This window comes from Mercurialis annua, linkage group LG2 (assembly GCF_937616625.2).
Source record: "Mercurialis annua linkage group LG2, ddMerAnnu1.2, whole genome shotgun sequence".
Taxonomy (NCBI): Eukaryota; Viridiplantae; Streptophyta; class Magnoliopsida; order Malpighiales; family Euphorbiaceae; genus Mercurialis; species Mercurialis annua.
Genome location: NC_065571.1, coordinates 15,750,181 through 15,758,041, shown reverse-complemented (window position 1 = coordinate 15,758,041; position 7,861 = coordinate 15,750,181).

Below are 7,861 nucleotides of genomic sequence, written 5' to 3'. Positions count from 1 at the left end.
CTAATCAGAGAGCATTCAGATGAGCTTCCTTAATGTCTGCATTCATAAGGGGAGTACATGTGTCACGACCCATTTTCATAAATCGTGACCGGCGCTAGGATATGGGTAATGTAGTACCAAAACCTGTAGCAAGCCTTTCGGTTAACATACAAACACATAGAACTGCAAGAAACCAATGCTCGGGGGCAACCGAGACTTCAACCTAGTTCTAGCAGTTCACAATATTCACAATAATATTATAAATGCTCGAGAATCTACGAGTCTTCAAAATGGCATAAAAGCAAACCAGAGTAAACAGTATAAACATGCCAAAGCAATATATCCAGTCGGACCAATCCGACAAACAACTAGAATAAAATAAAGACGTCTAGTTACTAAAACTAACCCTGGTTCGCCTCTGAAGCACGAACAATAGATGAGTCTAGACAAATAAAATAATGATTAAAATAGACCCTAACTCTAGAGAGTACTAGACACCACATAGGACTTAGCACAAACAATAAATCACGGTAAAACAATCTAGAGCAAACACAATACCCAATAAGTAATAACGCTCAATTAATACAAGTCTATTGAGTTCTTGCTTTAAAATCCATTTCATAAATATTATTTAATAATCTTCAAATAATAATTAATTTCCAAATAGTGGGTTAATCGAGTTACCGATAACTACCAAGCTAACCTCAATTGTCGGGTGACCCAAGTCTAACCCGACTCAAAACGTTTATCAAATATAAACCCGAGTTTATATTTATAAAATAATTTAGTAAAATAATAAACCGTTAAAGCAGAACTCAATAACTTCAATTTCAAGTAACCCGAGTTACTTACCAGCAACTTAATCAAATAAGTTAAAAAAACGTTCAAGGGCTAAACTGTAATTTAGCCAATTTGATATTTGAAAAAAAATATAATTACCCGAGTAATTATATTACTTAAGTTGCAAAAGACTTATCGTTTACAATTCACCAATTAATAAATCACAGCGAGATTCGAAAGTTATTATCAAAACAAAATCAATAGTTAAATAACTAGAGGGATTCATTTGATTTAGCCAAAACAATTTAATAATCATAATGTTCATTTGGCCATCTCTTTCAATTTAAAGCAAATAAGATTCCCACCAAAACCAAACTTTCACGAGCAACAAGTCTTAACCCTATCATAGCAACCAAAACAAGATACAACCCTAATTCATACTACAACAACATTATTCATGAATAATCAACAATCCTAATCATCTATTAAAACCCAGAAAACAGTAGCATTAAAAACAAGTAAACGCCAGTGAACCAAAATCAAAGCGACGATAAACCGTACGACGAATTAACACCATGGAACAATACAACTCAAACAATTCAGCTAACCCAATAATCAAGGATGCTAATTATCATAAAAGTAACCAACATCATGGCTCGAGAACATCGGCATTGACAATCTAAGCAAAGGTAATGATTAACGATGAAAACGGTAAAACGACGGTGATTGAAACGGGATTGTTTACGTACCGTTCAACGAAATCAAGATTGGAACTTATAGAGGAATGAGTCTATAATCTTTGGGACGAAACAGAACTGTATTCGATCTAAAAACGAAGGGGAACGAATCAAATTACGGAGGTACCATTTATAAGCCAAAACTGAAAATTCAAGATTGAATACTTACCGATTAACACCAACTTGATTGATTAATGGCACAAGAAAATCTCAGAGATTCAGAGTAGTAAAAACGGCTAGACGTTGAGGGATATGTGGGGAATGAATTTGGTTAAGAAAATTAGGTATATATAGGGTAGAATCGTAAAGTATCAACAAAGGAAACACGAGCCAAAACGAGGCTTCAAGGTTCGATGCTTGTCTCGAACGAGACCAGCTAAATTTAACTGAGGTCTCGTTCTAGACCTTGCTGGTCTCGAACGAGACCAGCAGCAAATTTCATAGGGTCTCGTTCGAGATCCTGTTTGTCTCGAACGGGACCAACAAATTTTACACGAGTGTCGTTCGATACCGCATGGTCTCGAACGAGACACATCGTGTAATTCAGGTCTCAATTTGAGACCTGAGTCAAACACACGTGGTTCAACCATTTGGTTGAGCCACAAATGAAAGAATTCTTAAAATGAACCTAGAATCAAACTGAACCACGAACCAAACCACAAAACTTAAAATAATCCTTACAACATGACTTCTATGATGATGGATCCATGAGATGCGTAAGATGCATATGCATGTAGTGCAGGGCCAGTTTGAACATTTAGCACGTAGCAAGTAGCAAATAGCAAGTAGAATAGTTGATATCATGGAGACAAATTGTTCCTTCCAACCTTATTCCTCCCACACATGTTCTGGGCGAGGTTTATTCCTTGGAGTTCTTGTCTGGACTTTAGCATTCTGGATGCTACAGTCGTCGTACACCTACAAGCTCTCTTCTAGCAGTTCTAAAGCATATAAACAGCATTTTGTCAATGTAATGATTTATTCGTCCCTTTTTGGAAGGAGTGTAAACATGTAAAGGTGGATTTAGCGACCCGTTCTGAAATTTGGGAAAGAAAATAGTTTGGCTGCTGGATCTAGTGAAAGGAGTTTTCACTAGACTGGTTATTAGAGGTTCAATCAAGAAAAAGAATTTCACTTGATCATATCTAGTACTTTTAGGTACGGCCTAACACGATATTTTTGAAAATATGATTTTTTGGAAACTGAAAATGTTGTTAGGTTTGACCTAAGACTGAGATTGAAATAGTAGTATTTTGAAATCTTGGATTTAGAATCATTATATTGACAACATGCCTCAAATACAATTATTATATTGGGTATGTTCCTAAAAGGATAGCATCTAAGCTTGAATGCATGTGGCTCGAGTCATGGGTTTTTGGTATTAACCGGTTTAAGGCTCCCACAGACTGATATTACATTTTATGAGTCTCCTAAATCATGAGTGCAAACAAACAAGGTACTGGACTGTGAGTGATAATACTTCGTATAAGACATTTTGGACGTTGGAGTGCAATGCTAGAGCGTGAGAGCAGCTATGAGTATCGGTGCTGGATAAGGACTCCTAGAGAATATGTGAGAAGAGAAATTTCCAATGCTATGCAACAGGTGGGAATGCATCCGGTAAAATAAAATGACTGATAAGTCGCAAGTCGTGCGGTTATGTCCATGACAACAATTTTTGAAAACAAACTTGAAAACGTTTTTATGTTTTAATGTTTTAAACACAATTGATTTTCATCCCTAGTGGAGTCACCACTATGAGCAGAGCGGGGTTCGGGGGCCGCTCGCCCAGGCTTATGGCAGGACTCTATGCCAGACTAGGCTTTAAGGAAATGTAGAGTCGCCACCTAGCTTAGCTAGGAGTGCCTTTTATACCGACATGATAACCTCACTCGTTTATGGGTGAGATTATCGTACGCCGGACTAAAAACTGGGTTCGTGGACATTCTACCGAAACTCTTGTACTTGGCTTATCAGTTACGTTTGCTTTTACTGGATGTATTCGTTTTATCTCATATCAACATTCATGCAGTTCACAGTATAAATTGCGGGAATTTAAACACAGATGAAAGTAGTAAAGGGACCCAATTTAGACACTCATATGACTAGATTCTGGGAAGTAGAAAATACTCGTATGCATTTATCTAGCCTTAGAGGTTTCTAACAAGTAGCAAAAAATTGGCTGGTCTGGATTGATTAAATGCACAAAGCCTAAAAATGAGTTTCTAGATTTGATTGATTTTATTATTAATCATCTTGAATGCCTCTACAGCCTTTAACTACTTTTTCATGGCAGTCCTAAGATTTCTATATGATTTGCTAGTATTTATTTGATTTAACTAATTAACATGGTTAGTCCTTTAACTTGTTAATTCTTGATTGGATCATGCTTTTGGAAAGCGTTTAAACAATATAAACATATAGAAGGGGAGCTGGATATACATATAAGGTTAGAGATACTTTTAAACTTTATAGACCGGAGTGTCTGCCATTCTATGCGTTTTGACCGTCGATGTGGTCTGAACTAGTTCTCGGACAGAATACAGAAGTTGTACGTCTCACGAGTATGAATCCGGTGGTTCAAACTGGGGTCGACTCCAAGTTCAGATGGGCTCAGAATCGGGTCTGGAAGTTGCTGGTCGCGCTAGATCTAGGCTTTAGGGCCCAGTTGGCTGGACAGATTACAAATTGGGCGAAGAACATGAGAATGAAGCCACACACAGTGCCAACGCCGGTATTGTATGCCGGCGGCGGCATCAACAGCAGTGGCAACAACTCGTCATTTTGACTCGGGTTTTCATGCAAAAACACTAAAAAAAAAACATAAAAAGCGCAAGGAATGCAAATAACACATATTGGGATTGATTTAAAGTGTTTAAACTTGAATAAAGACGCTTAAACAACATATTTTTTTAGCAATTTAAGCAAGAATCAATTTGAGGTAACTAAGCATAAAACACCCTAGCATGCATTCTAAGCTCTACAATCAATATAAATCTGGACATGGCATACTAAACACCTAAAAACTGCCTATTATCATGCTTTTTTCAGTTTGCATAACAATTTTTATCAAGAACACATAATTTGGCAATTATGGCAATTTATGACAAAAACCAATGGAATAGACTAGTATGCATCCTAATCACAAAAATTCAGCAATTGCAATAAATATGGCATAAAAGTGATAAAAAGTTTATGAGGGTCCTCATAAATATTGTTCTGAGTCCTTGCCTCATTTACTGCAAATTGTATGCGGAATCGAGCTTCGAATCTGCGCGTACAACTTGTAATTGACTGATTAGAACGTTCTAACTTTGTTAAAGGACTAAAGTTGACCGATTTTTGGTGTGTGTGTGTGTGTCTGTATGTGTGTAATATCCCGTACTTTTAGAAGCGCCAAGTAAGGTGCCACGAGGCATAAGTGTGAGAATTTAATTGAGAAGGCATAAGTGTGAGAATTTAATTGGGGTTATCGGAATTGAGTTCGGGAAATAAGAAAATAGACCAAAGTGAGTCTATTAAAATTATCGTAAAATAATAATTTAAATGAAATTATTATTTGATAAATTGGAATTTAACGGGACTAAAGAAAAATGAATAAATGAAAATAAAATAAATGGTAAGTCCCGAGTTAATAAATTTTACGATAAAGTGTGTAAAATAAAATTAAGGGCCGAAGAGTAAATCTTATTAATTTTGGACGAAAGCATTTTATTAAACGGAATTCTAATTATCGGAAAAGGAAAAGAATATAAATAAAATATTGGGTCCGAATAAATAAACAATAGGATGAAGTCCATTTTTTATCAATAAAGAATAATCGTCAAAGTTCCGTTTAATTACGATAACATTTTGGGATTTAATTTGAAAAATCAAAAGTTGAAAGATTGAGTGGGAAGAGGTGCCAAATCTAAGCATTTATATGAGCTTATTTCCCACAAAACCAATAAAAAAGGGCACATCATATCTCCACCTTTTTAAGATTTCTCTAGCATGATTAAAAGATCAAGACCAAATAAAAATAAAAACCCCAAGCCTTCTTCTCCTTCACTCCACCGAAGCATCAACACCATCACCGTCAACCTTACACATACTCCACGACGGCAAGGAAAACTCAACAATTGACAACCGTTTTCGATGATTCAAGCTCGGTTAGAAAACTAACATACACACGAACAAGGTAACCTCTTTTGTTATGGATTTGGTTGTGTTTTTGATGGTGTTTGTTGAGGTTAAAGTCTGAAAAATTTCTGCTTGAATATTAATGTTTGAAGTTAAGTTTTGAATTGTTATTAATGGATTTTTAGGGAGTTTAAGGTTTAGTTTTGTATGGGTGCTGAGGCTAGCATGCCGGGGTGAGCGTGGGGGATTCGGGACAGCATCAAAATTGCTGCTGTACCAAGCAGCGAGCTGCTGCATAAGTGCAGCAGCAATATGCTGCAACTGCTGCAAGATGCAGCAATTTTGGTGCAATTCTGGACAGCCATGAGGGCTGTTTCACCCCTAGAAATGGACCCAAAATCATGACGTTTTATGCTCGGTTTGTTAGGGAATGGATAGATGTTGTTACATAGATGATGTTAGGATGTTTTGATTTGAATTTTGGTTGAGTATGATGACTGTTATGAATGTCTAAAGTTGAGTGAAAAATCTGGAAATAAAATTCCAGAATTTGACAGATTAAGGGGCTGCCTTTGAGGCAAAATTTGATGATAAAGGATATGTCGGTTTTAGGTCGAGTCTGAATGAAATATGCAGATGAGGTTATAGAGAATACGAATATCAATTTTGTTTACGTTTTGCAAGTTTGTAAAGTGTTGGTTTTAATTGATGAAAGTAGTGAAAAAGTTAGTAAAAATCTGGAAATGAAAATATCAAGCCATGAGGGCTGTTTTGAGCTTAAAAACGGACCTCGAACCGTAATAAATTTTATTCGGGAATGAGTAGAATATAAAGAAGCAGTTGCATAGATTAATCTGGAACAAATTAATCGTGGTGCTGTTAAGATAAATTAAAAATTGTTTAAGCTTAAAGTTTTGCGAAAAATCAGAATTTTGTAGAAAATGAATAAAACTTATCAAGGGGTAAACTTTGGATTTTTATTCTGAGCAAACTATAAGTCGAAATAAGTCGAAGTCTTCACGGAAGTTGTAGGGGAATTACGGAGGATAAGAATGTCAAAATTGTTTTGGATTTCTACCAATTTACGTGCCCTGTTTCACAGCTCAAAACAGCAGTGATGATAAGCTGTTTTTACAGCTTTCATACTCAGATTTGAGATACCAACTTCAAGACCCATTTCCGACACTTTCCAGCGCTATTTGCAAATTAAAGTCTAAAGGAATATTGTAGGCGGCATTCCAAACTTTAGGAACATAATTTTTATTTAGAGTTTGGATGACTCTAAGTAATAATTTTAATAGCTCAAAGTTGGTCGAAAAACATGAAATAAATAGGACATTTTCATAAGCTAACTTTGAGCAATATTTTGGAGACCTTAGAGATGTCGAATGAAGTTCGAGTCTAAAGGAAAGTTGTTTACGATATTATGGACTACAGGAATGCAAAATGTGTTTGGTAAACGGGAAATTTTAAATGAACGTTTTTGATAGCCGAAGTGGGCTGGAAAAGCAATTTTAGAACAAGTTAAAGTTAACTTAAAATGTCAAGTTATTTGAAGTAAATTGTTTTGGTTAATCAAATATGATTTTGATTAATACCAAAGTTAATTAAAATAAAATTTATTATTAGAAATTCTAACGATAGAATTCTATATTAGATACGACGAAATATCGAGCTACGGACTTGGCGAGCCAAGGAAGTTCGACGAGGATCGACATTTTAGTTATTATTATTTTGGATTATTTGCGATCCAGGCGAGTTGCATTTATTTTTGCGTATTATTTATAAAAGCTAATTTCTTATATTACGAAAATATTATCAAACACATCGCATCTATATAACTTACTCGTATAAGATATTACTATGTTTGATTGATCCGCTTATATGAATGATGTTTTATTCATTACTTTGAATACATGAATCTAGTATGCGATGCGAAGAAACAATTACCTATTGAGTGTCAATAGGTTGTGTGATCACTAGTATTGAGTCAGTCTAGAGTGTCTGACTTTGTTATTAAGATTTAATGTATTTCTGTGTGATATGATTCGAATGCGATACGAGTGAGCAAACGGTTACAGTGTAATCTGAGCCTTGTATCTAGTGGGTTGGATCGACCAGTGGGTTGGACCCACCAGTGAGTTGGACTCACACTTTGAGATTCGATATGAGTGAGCACTCGGTTACGGTGTAACCTGGAATCCCCGTATCTAGTGAGTTGGACTCACACTTTGAAATTAAGA